The sequence below is a fragment of the Miscanthus floridulus genome, chromosome 17 (genome assembly GCF_019320115.1).
Source record: "Miscanthus floridulus cultivar M001 chromosome 17, ASM1932011v1, whole genome shotgun sequence".
NCBI lineage: Eukaryota > Viridiplantae > Streptophyta > Magnoliopsida > Poales > Poaceae > Miscanthus > Miscanthus floridulus.
The window spans coordinates 100,834,723-100,848,246 of NC_089596.1; the positions used below are offsets into that span (position 1 = coordinate 100,834,723).

At 41.3% G+C, this 13,524-nt stretch overlaps 2 long non-coding RNA genes across 2 annotated transcripts; one reads left to right on the forward strand and one right to left on the reverse strand.

Annotated features, from left to right (window-relative positions):
• Positions 1 to 2,814: 2,814 nt before the first annotated feature.
• LOC136516887 (uncharacterized) lies at positions 2,815 to 3,208 on the reverse strand. Its single transcript, XR_010774142.1, has 3 exons — positions 3,138 to 3,208; positions 2,954 to 3,061; positions 2,815 to 2,858 (listed from the first exon to the last, which is right to left on the reverse strand). It is a non-coding gene; the product is annotated as an uncharacterized lncRNA (long non-coding RNA).
• Positions 3,209 to 11,177: 7,969 nt separating this feature from the next.
• LOC136517597 (uncharacterized) lies at positions 11,178 to 11,730 on the forward strand. Its single transcript, XR_010774308.1, has 3 exons — positions 11,178 to 11,333; positions 11,418 to 11,505; positions 11,602 to 11,730. It is a non-coding gene; the product is annotated as an uncharacterized lncRNA (long non-coding RNA).
• The last annotated feature ends 1,794 nt before the right edge of the window (positions 11,731 to 13,524 follow it).

Sequence of the window (13,524 nt, forward strand, 5' to 3'; positions counted from 1 at the left end):
TCTTGTTGGTTGAGGTCGTGCAGTGGTTCGTCGGAGTCGCCGCCAGAAAGAGAAAATGTCAAAGATTGGAGTCTGAGGGTAGAAGACGAGTGTTCCGGAGGAATCTATTTATAAGCCGCTTGGAGTAGGGGTATTTTGGACTTATCTCTATGCCGCGCGCATGTAGGTCGAAGTGGTTCAGATGGATATGGTAACTGTTCGCACGATAATCAGGGGATTGTATAGATGGGTTGATGGCAAGTAATCATGACTTGGAAGAGATATCGGTACAGGATATTTTAATTCTAAAAATGACAGCATTATCATGTTAAGATCTTGCCGATGGGTTATTGTTTCAGTATCTTAACCATAATCAAGGCAAGAGTGGTTGGCGATTGTGCGATATTTACTGAAGTGCGTGAATCAGGATTAGATTTGATTGGATTTGATAACAGATCAGGTTTTGGCTTGGAGAATGAGTTACGGTAATCTAGAGTAAATTTCAGAGCATTAATGGTTTTATACTCCGAAATTGGGGGGCATGTGTTGACACCGTTTTTTGCACGTGTTAAAATGATCGGAGTGGACTAATCGGCAAGGGGAAAGTTACTGTATACTTGATAGCCGATGAAAGCCAGCTTGTAAAGATGGTTGCCGATAGCTGGTGATGGTCGATGGAGAGGTTGATTTAGACTCGGGCGTTGCCGATGAGGTTGAAGGTGTCATTGTCGATGCCGATGAAGGAAGACTTGAGGACTACTACCGATGAAACAAGGAGTATGCTGATGAAGGAAGACTTGAGGACTACTGCTGATGAAACAGGGGGTATGCCGATGGGAAAGAGGACGGTGAGATTTCCATCGTAATTGAGGCGGACAGGGAAATAGATAGGAGTTGATTTCCTTTTCTATATTTGTTAGAGTATGATTCATGTAAGAGTCACGTGTTTCCTTAGATATGGGCTTGGTGTCCTAGTTGTGTTTGGTTGTGTCTCTTTAGATCAGGGTATAAATATGGAGTGAGAGGCAATGTAATTAGAGATATCAATCAATATCAAAACCAATTTTTACTCCCATTTGCATCTACTTACTTTTCGGCGACTTCGTCAATTTGCATTATTTTCTCTTTACGAGTTCTCATTGATTCGGTGAGCTGCATCGCTTCAGTGCGACCTTCGGCGATCCTCGAGTTCCGTGTGAGTACCTCTTGGCCGTGACTTCCGGGCGTATCGCTGTTGTCAGGACCAAAGTGCTCGTATCTTCATCCTTGTCGATTAACAGGTCAAATCGACTGGCACGCCTTGGATATCGATTCGGGTATTAGCCCTTTGTATTTGCAGATCCACTTTTGCATCAACAGGTAGCCATAGTAATTTTGCTACCAATTTTTTTTGGTTAAATGTCGTTGCACTTGTAAGGGTAGCAATAGCATAATGCAATGGGTTACATTTTAGTTGCGACACACAGCCCCTCTATTGCAACACTTTTGACGCTTTTGCAACACCTGGTGAGTGTTGTAACAAAAGCAATTGCAACCACTATGGGTGTGGTAATAGTATCAATTGCAACGAACTAGGCATTGCTAGCGATACGTATTGCGACACGCTGGTCATGTAGCAACACAATGCAAGCGCAACGCAACACAGGTGTTGCAATCGTGGTTGTTGCTACGCAGAGAAAGCATTGCAATAGAGGTTCACTATTGCCACGTCGCCTAAATGGTTGCTATAGGTGGCTTAGGTTATTGCAACATCTCTTCAGGTTGGTTGCTACAGAGAGGTCGTATATTGCCACGTTTCTGAATGGTTGCTATAGATGGCATAGGCTATTGCCACGTTACTTAGGTTGGTTGCTACAGACAGGTCATCTATTGCCACGTTACTAACTATCTGGTTGCTATAGGTAGATTCCTCTATTGCCACCGTCATCTTTTTGTAGTTGCAAGAGATAGTTTCTCTATTGCCACGATTATCGTACCTATTGCCATGACTAAATGTGGTTGTTATATGTGCCATCATATATTGCAACGCCAGATTAATATATTAATAATTCATGTTGCGACACTTTGTTTGGTAGCTTAAATTAATAATCGCAAAACGACAAATACATAATGAAGGAAGCATCGACATCCATTAAAACGAAATATAATTTGTTCATACAAAATCTTTAACAAAATCAAACTAAATGAGAACACAAGTAGATAGCTTAACACATAATAATGTGTTAAGCACAGACAACTGTTTGAACTCATTCGAATCAAAAGACTAATGTCTACTGTAGCAGCGAAGGTTCCCTTGATATGTATGTTGGCCATCGTCCCACCATTCGCATGCTCCTTCTCAAACTCAAGATTCCTCCTGAAAAAATCATTGACATGCATTAGTTAAACTGAGACTAGTGGTGGCAAAGCTAATTGATCATTGAAGCAAAACACGAGCTGCAGTACTAGAGTTCTGTGAGCTGCAGTACTATCAACCATGAACTTTGAAGCGTAAAGCAAATATAAACATACATGCAGTTGCCTACCAAGACATTTTATGAGCACAAACACATCCATATATATTTCTAATCAGTAAGAGGAAACTAAGCCTAGACCATATTTAGGAGCAGAACAAAAGAATAGCTATGTACTTCTCCAAAAGGACTATATGTTCCTTTTTAATGCAAAGAGAGATAAAAGGTTTCACATAGTACCTGTGTATTCTTTTTGGACAATGCAGATCTTTTCCTAGCCGCAATTTCCTTCAGTTGCTTTGCTATAGTATAAACAGCACCCGAATTCGCTGCCAAATTACTTCTAGTCATGCGCCCTCTAGTGAGACGTTCTTCAGCTGCAGAAGAAGGGGGTTGTTGTTCTGGCTGGCTGGTTTCTTGGGTAACCTGAAAATAAATGGTTGGTGGTAAAAATTACACCCCTTGACAAGAATATGGCATGCATGTTACAATTAAACATTCTTCAATTATCATCAAACTACCTGCTGACTATGCATCATGTGTTCTCCCATTGTAGTTGTTACATTTTGTGTCCCCTCAATTGTTGCAGCAGCAGCAACATTTTCAGTTGGCTCCACAATTGTGCTAGCCTGCATTTCAAATTGGGTTCAAGATCATGATTTTCAGTTCAATAAACTATGAGAACATAAATGTTGTTAATATTACCTTTTGTACTGAAGCTTGCTGTTGGGCTGCTTGCAACATTAACATAGCTTGCCTAAGTGCTTCTCTATCAGTCTCCCTTTCCTTGTTCATCTGTTCAAGCTGACGCCTATGTTCTTGCCTCTCGGCTTCCCTTTCAACTTCTTGAGCTTCTAGTCTATCTTGCAGCCATCCAAACGATTCAATGAGGGCTTCCTCCTGTTGCAGTTTGCGCTGGTAGTCCTCCGATAGTAGCTCCTTTCTAGTTGGGTACCTTGCAAGGTAACCATTAGCATGCATCTTGTTTGATTTGATTTTTCTCGTTTCCTTGTAGGTTGATTGGAAAATTTGGTTCTGCTCCAAGTCTGAGACGACATTTGCATCAGGCCTTGACTCCAGCTCCATAATCTTCCTAGTTGCATTGTCCTAACAAAGCAAAGACATTTAGTTAATTAAAACTTTAATTCTAAGCGAGGACTGTTGCATCACTTAATAAGGGTTGTAAAAACTGTTTAATACTCACATAAACTTCCCTAGATTCCTCGCTTGTCCATTGTCCATTTTGTTGGTGGGTCATCATAAAAAGCTCCATATCATTTGGCTCTTCACTAGTTAGTTGGTCCCTCTAATTAGGCAAGAATGTAAAAAAATTAGCCATATTTCATAATCTAGTGAAATGTAGAAGCTTTTATAAACTATAAAGATCAGGAAGATATCCACCACAAATTTAAAAACAGAAGATAACAGAAATATTTATTGCTATTGAAAAAGTACAGGAATCCAAGTTCTTTTTGTTGGCACACATTAGTTTTAGTACTTTTCAGCTTTCTGTATACAAGGATGCAAAATATATTTTTTGTAGTGGGCAGTGGGCTAAATATCTCTATCAAATACAAAGACTATATAGGTTATAACAATATCATGTCATTGTCATTCGGGGGCACAAGCACAAACCATAAAAAATGCCTGAAGGAAAACCTTGTGACAGAATTTTTTACCTTCTCATAGCTCAATTGAGAAAAACCCTTTGATCCTGTAACATGGTGTATCTGTCGATTGTGCTGATTCTGAGAATTCTTATTGCTAATCCTCTGCATAGAACCAGCAATGATTTGATTTTTATAAAATCAGCAGTGCGCAAAACATAAACCTTGACGTTAGAAGTGGAATTGGCAAGTTTTTTTAAAAATTGGGAACAAACCTGGAATTCTTCGGTGCCAAAATACGACACTAGATAGTGCCACTCAACAATGTCTAATTCTTCTGGCCTATGTCTCATTCTCTCTTCATAGGTGGTGTACGCCTTGTAGGTAGCACTAAATGTAGATCGCCATCCTTTGTAACGGTCATTAGCCACCGTCCATATCTTGATTCTGTTCACCTCGTTATCCTCAAGGTCCCACTTAGCCTGCTCAAGGTAAAGCCTAAATAAATTACTTCTTAAACAATAATTTGGTATTGAAATTTTGACATCCACATGGATAACAAAAGCTTACCAGCACATCGTTTGCTATTGCAATTTTGACATCCACATGGATATCTCTCCATGTTCTTACTCCGATGAGAGGTGCTCTTTTCCTCGTGAACAGTGTTATTTCATCAACAAATATTCATTTGTTTGAACCTACAGGTCCTCCAAGCCTAGAGAACTAGATGCTAAGCTTCTGAGATGCCTCCCTGGTTCTCTTGTTTGTTGTTGTCCATCCTTTCAAGTTACCTCTTGGCTTCCTCTTTTTGGAGTCTTGTCCATGAAAAACAATTATATACAAAGCAAAACACTTAAAAAACTATTGACATAGTTTAAAATTAACTAAACCTCACAATAAATTGAAAATATTCATTACTTACTAGTTCCCTCTCCCTGTGGAATGAAACGCCGAGCATGAGATGGTCTGTTTACTGGCGGTGTGGGGTTGCTATCTTCACTTGAAAGTACTACATCTGTATGATGATTACTATCCACATATGCCACTACAGAAAATATTGGTCACTTGTGTAAGATATGATATGTTTGTGAAGGAATATTAACAATAGACATGTAGGGACAGATGTTATATTACTAATATCATTCAGTTGTCCTTGCACCCTTAACCATTCTTTGTAAGTTTTGGTGGTGTCATCCCTGTCGATATCTTTCAAATCTGGGTCAGCCAAGCTAATATTAGTACAAAGGCTTCTCCAATATAAAATAATACAACAATTTTGAAATATATAGGAGTCCAACATAACACTTACCCGTGAATCGGTTTTCCTTTTGCATGACGTGCAACCATTCCTTGTAAGCATCAATAGACTCCTCATCTTCATCTATATTCTCTTTCCTAATGGGTCTCCTTCTAGGTACTTTCAAGGGTGTTATGTTCACATTCTGGTCTATTTTTTGTTCCTTGGACAGCAATAGTCTGACCTGTCTTTCCTCCTCATTACATGCTATCATAGCATCTGCATTGACTTCTTCTTCGATTTCGTGTAATGTTGCTGCATTACCACATCTCCTCTTGTAGTACAAATAGTCCCTTACCCTATACCCCAATTGTAATTTCATTGCAAGCAAGTTACTTAGGGTGAGATCAGCCCTAGTGATTGTAATAGTAGAAGACTCTTGCCCCCCCGGCAATCCCTCGCAAGTGAAATAGAGAGTCCATGTTTGATCCGAGCTGCCAAATATTACAATAGTATCAAACTTAAGCACTAGTGATGATACAACAATATACTTAAAAGGAAACCAGTGTACATATAGTATGTGTACAGACAGAGAAAGTAATTAAAACTTAGTGCCACTTATTTGAACTATATGTGCACCCCCATGACTGAAATTAAAGTAAACCAAAAAAATATTTATACTAGGAAACACTAAATATTGCACACTTGTTCTTCTTAGCTTAATTGGTAGGAAATGCTTACAGTCCCATTCTAAATTAGAAATATGTATACTATGTGTATGGACAGAGACCAAACTCATTAATCCCTACATATCATTAATCCCAGGCATTCGATCTACATTATCCCCATGGCGCACTGCTTCCTGCATGTCCCTGCAGCGTCGATGCTCTTAGGCTACATTTTTCCTAGAACATTTTCAAGATTATATATCTAAAACTCTAAACCCGAGATGTTGAATCCAAAAATAGGAAGCCAATAGGTGTTACCTATCATTGGTCTCATTGATTGGCAGGGAGCTCTCTTGTTGATCACCAAGTGCTGCTGTCGACCCGGATGAACGTGTTGCCCCAAAAAGGGACATGGTGGCGTTGGGTCTGTATGAACTTGCCAGCGCCACCGCCGCCGCCGCCGCCAGAGTTGTTGGCGTCCTGGACGAACGTGTTGCCCCAAAAAGGGACATGGTGGCGTTGGGTCTAGATGAACTTGCCGGCGTCGCCGCCGCTGCTGGAGTTGTTGGCATCCCCGCTCCTGTAGGTGTGCGCATCGACATTGAGGACGGAGGTGTTCCACTCATTGGAGTTGTCGTCATGTTCGACTTCTCTTTGGTGGAATCCAAAAACCCTAACCGAGTGGAGGCGGCGACGTGGTAGATAAGGAAGCGCGTGTGGGGCGGCGACGTGGTAGATGAGGAAGTCGTGAAATAAAAGGGGGCGGCGTGGGGGGAGGAAACGGGGATGGGCGCGCGTGAGAGTTTTTTGTCACGGACCGTCCGCCACAAGGGCTGGACCGTCCGCCACACAAAACGCACCACTCGGTCAAGGCTAAAAAACATGTCTCTTTTGCCTGCGGACCGTCCGTCGTACAAAAGTTGCCTCTAACCTCAAAAACGCACCTCTGTCTAAATGGTCCGCCAGAACAGTCCGCCGCAGAAAAAACTTGCCTGCGGACAGTCCGCTGCTGGTCGCGGACGGTCCACCGGGCAATTTTTTTATCAGGCCATGCCTAGGACTTGGTCAGATTTTGCGCAGAGAAAAAGACCTCCGGACCATCCTCTCATAGGAGCAGACCGTCCGCCGCTCACTAGTTTACTTTTCTCAAAAAAAGATTTTTCTCAACTTCTTTTTGCACTTTTTCAAAAGAGGTTAGCCCTTATGCATGCAATGCAATTGTTCGAGCAAAGTGGCACTATAGAACCATCAAGCAAATGAAATTGACCCCTCTTGATAGTACGGCTATCTAGCCTATAAATCCAGTCGATTTTCATCCTCTAATCACCTCTTGATCGGTAAAATAGAAAAACCCTATCTTATACCTTTGCCTTGAGCTTCTTTAGATTCAAAGATTTCAAACTATCGCCAAGACACCCTTTTTGGCTCAACTCATATCTGGGACTAACCTATTCTCACATCTCAAGAAATGGTTAGTCCACCCTGATAGTCATTAATTACCAAAACACAAATTAGGGGCCTAGATGCTTTCAACCCTGCGTCCAGTAGTGAAAAGGTTTGCTTGGTTTCATACGGCTCGTCAATTTTCATAAAGAGACGAGAGTAAACTTTGGATATGCAAATACTCTAAATCAGATTTACTTTGGTTGTTACAAGTGTCTCGATAATGTTCACAAAGTGGGAAGAGAATGGAAGCTTAATTATTTAATGCATTTGCATTTCTTTGTCAAGCTTTAATTTGGAATCTGGTTTAATTTAAAAAATTTACATGAAATTATAATAAATATAATCCTAAATAAATGCGCTAGCAGATCACATTTTTGTGTTCCTCCGTACATCGAGCTGGTGTGTTCATGTTCAAATCTACTGTTTCCTACTGCATCCATGCATGGTTGTCGACTTGTCGTTGTGGAAACCACCAACCAGATGTTGGAAGCCAATCAGCCATTGCATGCCAGAACGTAGCTGACTTGGTGAGCTAGCATCTCGACATGACAAAAGAGACGTTGCCGGATGGTTTTTACCATGCTCTCTTGCGAGAAGTTAAGGAAACTCAGTTGCTCGGAGTGCCACGTCATGAGGGGGTACCGGCAAGAGTAGACACCCAAACTTCTATGAAACACTGCTGGACGCAGTAGTACATAGGAGAATACTTCAGGTATACGTGCGGCTCGGACGCAGGGCATGGCCGCTTGCCCACAGCCCACCCCGTCCGTCCCTACCTGACTCGCTTCTTCAGGGGAGTCGCGATCCTTAGGGTGGGGGCATGGCATGTAATGAAAATTGGAAGTGTATATTCGCTGATTCAGGGGGCGCTACGACACGAGGGTGGAGTCACGATCCTCAGGGGGCGCTGCGCACGGGGGTGAGGGCGACCGCCGCCACTGCTCGGCATCTGGACTCCTCCGACCTCCACTCCACTGCCCTTCGAACCTCCATAGAGGTGCAACCCATGGATCACAGAATCAGTTTTGAAGGTATGAATCAAAAGCTCCCAGCCTCTGATGTCTAATTTGTATTACCCTATAGCTCGCTAATTGTGCTGTAATGTGATAATTAGGTAGAGTATAGCTGATTTCTGCCCTGATTTCCACGTCGATCGATCAATCAGACAAGCCGTCCTCGCGGCGAAAGGTACGAGATCACTATGGGCTGCACATATATAGTTCAATTATGTATGTAAATACGCTAGCTAAATTGGTGATCATCGTTCATCTTCATCACGCAGATGTTAGGCGATGATAGGAGTTGGATGCGCTTGCCTCGTTCTTCAACGGAGTGGCAGAACAAATTCCTGCAAGTTTCTTGGACAGGGACATATAGTGGCACTTCGAGGGGTGGAACTGCAGCATGTCCGTGCCGTAAATGTCTATGCATGTCACACAGAACATGGGCTATGCTTCAGATTCATGTCCTTTCAACAGGGTTTACTGAAAGTTTTATAATGGAAGGGGAAGGTTCAGCTGATGTGGTTTTTCACAATGAAGATGCAGGACCTAGTGATGTACAAGTACACAATGACGACCCAGCAGCAGCAGATGTACAAGTACAGAACGATGATGAAGGTGCACCACATGATTCTAGAGTAGACAATGAAGAAGGCGGCACACCGAGTGAAGATGATGAGGCCAGTAATTTGATTAAATCCCTAATCAGAGGTGAAATACGCGGAGAGATCGGTGATGAAGACGAGCCGAACAAGCAAGCCAAGGTCTTCTTCAAGTTACTATAGGAGGCAAAAAAGGAATTATATCTAGGTTGCGAAGATGGTACAAAGATATCTTTATTGTGGAACTTTTCCAGGTTAAGTGCATGTATGGGATAAGTAACAAAGCATTGGAGGGGGTACTCTTTCTGATCTCAAAGTTTCTCCCTAAAGGTCATTGTGTCCCAAACACAATGGAGAAAGTGCAAAGGGTGGTTCGCGATCTAGGCTTGGACTATATCAAGATAGATGCATGTGAGAATCATTGTGTGTTATTTTGGAAGGAATATGAGAAGCTGGATATATGCCCCAAATGTAAAGCATCTAGGTGGAAAACAGATGACCGTGGTGATGGCCATGTGAACGATGGTCATGATAAGAAATGTCGTCGTGTCCCAGTCAAAATCCTTCGGTACTTCCCTCTCACACCTCGGCTACGCAGATTGTACATGTCAGAGAGCACGTCATCAGAAATGCGTTGGCATGAGGAAGGAAGAATAGATGATGGCAAACTACGTCATCCTGCTGACTCCAGGGCATGGAAGCACGTGGACAATATGTTTCCATGATTTAAAGAAGCTCGTAACGTTCGACTGGGTCTTGCTTCTGATGGCTTCAACCCATTTGGTATGCAAAATGTTACTTACAGTTGTTGGCCTGTTATCCTAATACCTTACAATTTGCCTCCTTGGTTGTATGAGAAACAATCTTATTGGATCATGTCGATGTTGATACCTGGCAAGAAATTTCCTGGAATGAATATTGATGTTTACTTGAGGCCCCTCATTGATGAGTTGAAGGCGCTGTGGAATACTGGTGTTAATTGTAGGGATGTAAAGGCAAAGGAAAACTTTACACTCTGTGCTATGCTACTTTGGACAATCAATGACTTCCCTGCATATGCGATGCTTTCTGGTTGGAGCACAAAAGGAAAATTTGCATGTCCTTACTGTCACAAGGATACAGATTATTTGTGGTTGAAACATGGGAAGAAGTTCTGCTACATGGGACATCATCGGTTTTTGCCCTTAGACCATCCATGGCGCATGAACAAGATGAGCTTCAACAATGAAGAGGAAACCAGGGAGGCTCCAGTTCCACTGTCTGGTCAAGATGTATTAGACCAATATGCAACTTTTCATCCAACGGGATTTGGAAAGGACATATCAAAAAAGAGGAAGTGTGATGAAGACGCAAGATGGCATAATTGGAGGAAGAAGAGTATTTTTTTGAGCTCCCCTACTGGTCTTCTTTGCTCATAAGGCATAATTTGGACATGATGCATATTGAGAAAAACATATGCGAGAGCATATTAGGGACTTTGCTTGAAATTGAAGGGAAATGTAAGGACAGCGAGAATGCCCGCCTTGACATGGAACATCTTGGGATCAGGCAAGATCAGCATCCTATGATTGATGATGACACGTACACCTTGCCAGCAGTGTTGTACTCTCTAGACAAGGATGACAAGAGGATTTTATGCCAATTTCTTCAAGGAGTGAAGATGCCTGATGGGTTCTACTCCAATTTAAAGAGATGTGTTGATGATAAAACATGTAAGGTGTCTGGACTCAAAACTCATGACTACCATATTATTCTACAAAAACTATTGCCCTTAGTCATTAGAAGGATTTTGCCAGAAGATGTTGCCAGGCCATTGATTGAGCTCAGTAGGTTCTTCAGTGCACTTTGTTCAAATGAGTTGGTGCCAGCAGATCTTGACAAACTAGATAGTTCAATTAAAGAGACTCTTTGTTAGCTTGAGATGGTTTTCCCGCCTGCATTTTTTGACATAATGATTCATTTGCCGGTCCATCTAGTTGAAGAGGCTAAACTAGGAGGGCCCGTGTGTTATAGATGGATGTATCCAGTAGAGAGGTATCTACGTACTGCTAAAGGATATGTCAGGAACAAGGCACAACCAGAAGGATCAATAGCCGAGGCATACATAGCTGAGGAGTGTCTTACATTTTGCTCTCAATTCTTCGACGTCGACACCAAGCTAAGTCGAGCTGATCGTCATGAAAATACAGTTGTGAATGAGCCTCCAAGTGGTCTAAGCATATTTAGTGAAATTGATTACAAGAGGAGAGGAAATAAGCTTAAGAATTTGGAGAAAGTTGAACTTCAAAAGATGAGGCACTACATAATTACTAATTGTGATGAAGCCAGGAAATGGGTAGAGTAAGTCACAATTTTTACCACTAAATTTATCTTTTATCTGCTTGTTTATGGCATCAACTAATAATTTGGTGCACTCTGATGTAGGGAGCATAAGACACAACTAACAAGGGATAGTTCAATTAACATTAAAAAACGACACAAGGAGCATTTTGTAAGATGGTTTGAAATCGAGGTATGTAGTATTATTTTATATTTTTAAATTCAACTTTATGGTCAGACCGACGTAGTAATTAACCGGTAGATGTCTAACTTGATTTTTAAATTGCAGATAGCAAAACTATATGAGAAAGGGGAAGCAAGTAAACTGATGCATGCCCTTTCTCAAGGACCTGACCCTCGAGCTCGTGTGTTGAATAGAGTGCACATCAATAATTGGCTATTTCGGACAGCTGCCATAGAGAAAAGTCTCGTGACACAAAATTCTGGTGTCCTTGTGAAGGGTGACGATAGTACATGCAACATGACTTGGTATGGAGTCATTAGAAATATAATCTCACTGGAATTCCCACAAGAAAAAGAAGTTATATTATTTCAGTGTGATTGGTATGATGTGTTGGCTACCAGTACCAGCAGAAGCAGAGGGTACACTAGGGATAAATTTGGTATTATTGACATTGCTACTTCCATGTTCAGATATTCAGATGAACCTTACATTCTTGCTTCAAACACTGAACCGGTGTTTTATGTCCCTATCGTGAACAAGCCGAGATGGTCTACTGTTGTTTTGGTGAGACCAAGAAATTTGTTTTCCATGCTAGACACAGGAAATGACGCCGATGCACTTGATGTGGGAATCCAAGAAATGAATGAATCAGGCCAAGGTCAGGAATTCTTAAACTGGTCAAGATAAGATAGGGCAGGCACAACTGGTTCTACCGCCATTATTAATCAAGTGCGTAGCGAAGCAATTCCCGAACCTGTTGATGACTATATTGGTGATGATGATTCTGACGACGATGACACCTACATTGATGATGGGGTTATTGCACCAGTCATGGAAGAAAATATAGAAGATGATTTCTTTGCTTGAAGACAATTTTTTTTGTTGCACTGTTTGGTGGGAAGGGTCACTTGTCCTTCATATGCATATGTCACACTTTATTATTTTTTTCTTTTGAACTGATGACATGGTTAAGTTTGAACCGTTGCATGGAACCTTAATGTTCGTTATGCTAATGGATACCTCTTGAGATAAATGTTTTAAGTATTTGAAATAAAGAGGTAAGTGGAAAGTTTTGAAATAAAAATCACGATTGCCCAAGAGTAATCACTGGTCGGCAAATGTTTGGACAAGGAAAGGTTCATTAGCGTGGTCACCATGTGACCAATGGTGCACAGTTAGGCATTTACTATCGCTAACAAAGTGACCAACCACCCCGGTACAACTTCAAGTACTAATTAACATCCACGCATACTTAACATCAAGTACTTAACAGCAACTACTACTTAACAGAAAGTTTCAGACACCAGGCATAAGGATAGAGATGCTGAGATGGGGCCAGGGTTGGGGCGTTTTATAACTCATAAGGTCTTCAATCATATCAAATAAATTAAAACCTGAGTTACAACGAACACACCTACATAGCGCAGTGGTGGAGAAGGTTTTATCTGAACCAGAGCTCCATGGTTCGAATCCTGTGGGGAGCACTTTTTAATTTTAATATATGCGTCCCCAATTCTTTTCTTTCCATACTTTTTTTAAGTTTTAAATTCGTTGCAATTATCAAAGTATATTGCAACCAAAAATAAGCGTTGCACTTGAACACAATTTTCGCTTCGACCCCATAGATTTCGTTGCAATAAAATTTAGCACTTGCAACAATATCAAAGTATATTGCAACTGCCAAAAAAGGTTGCAATTGACCCCCACTTTTGCTTCGCCTCCAAGAGTTCTCGTTGCATTAAGTATCTAGCATTTGCAACGCTTGTCAAATTTTATGCAACACAAAAAAACCGTAGCAATAGTCAAAACCAAATGCAACTAACGTAAATGTAGTTGCAGTACTACCACACAATTGCAACCAAAATCAAGTCTACTGCAACCATTTTTCACCATTGCAATATCGTCCACCAAATGCAACAGAGCTTTGCAACATCTTGAAAACCGTTGTATTAAAGGCATGTATCGCTACCATTTTTTATAATGGTTGTAATACAACAATCTCCGACAACCAAATTTTCTACGTTGCAA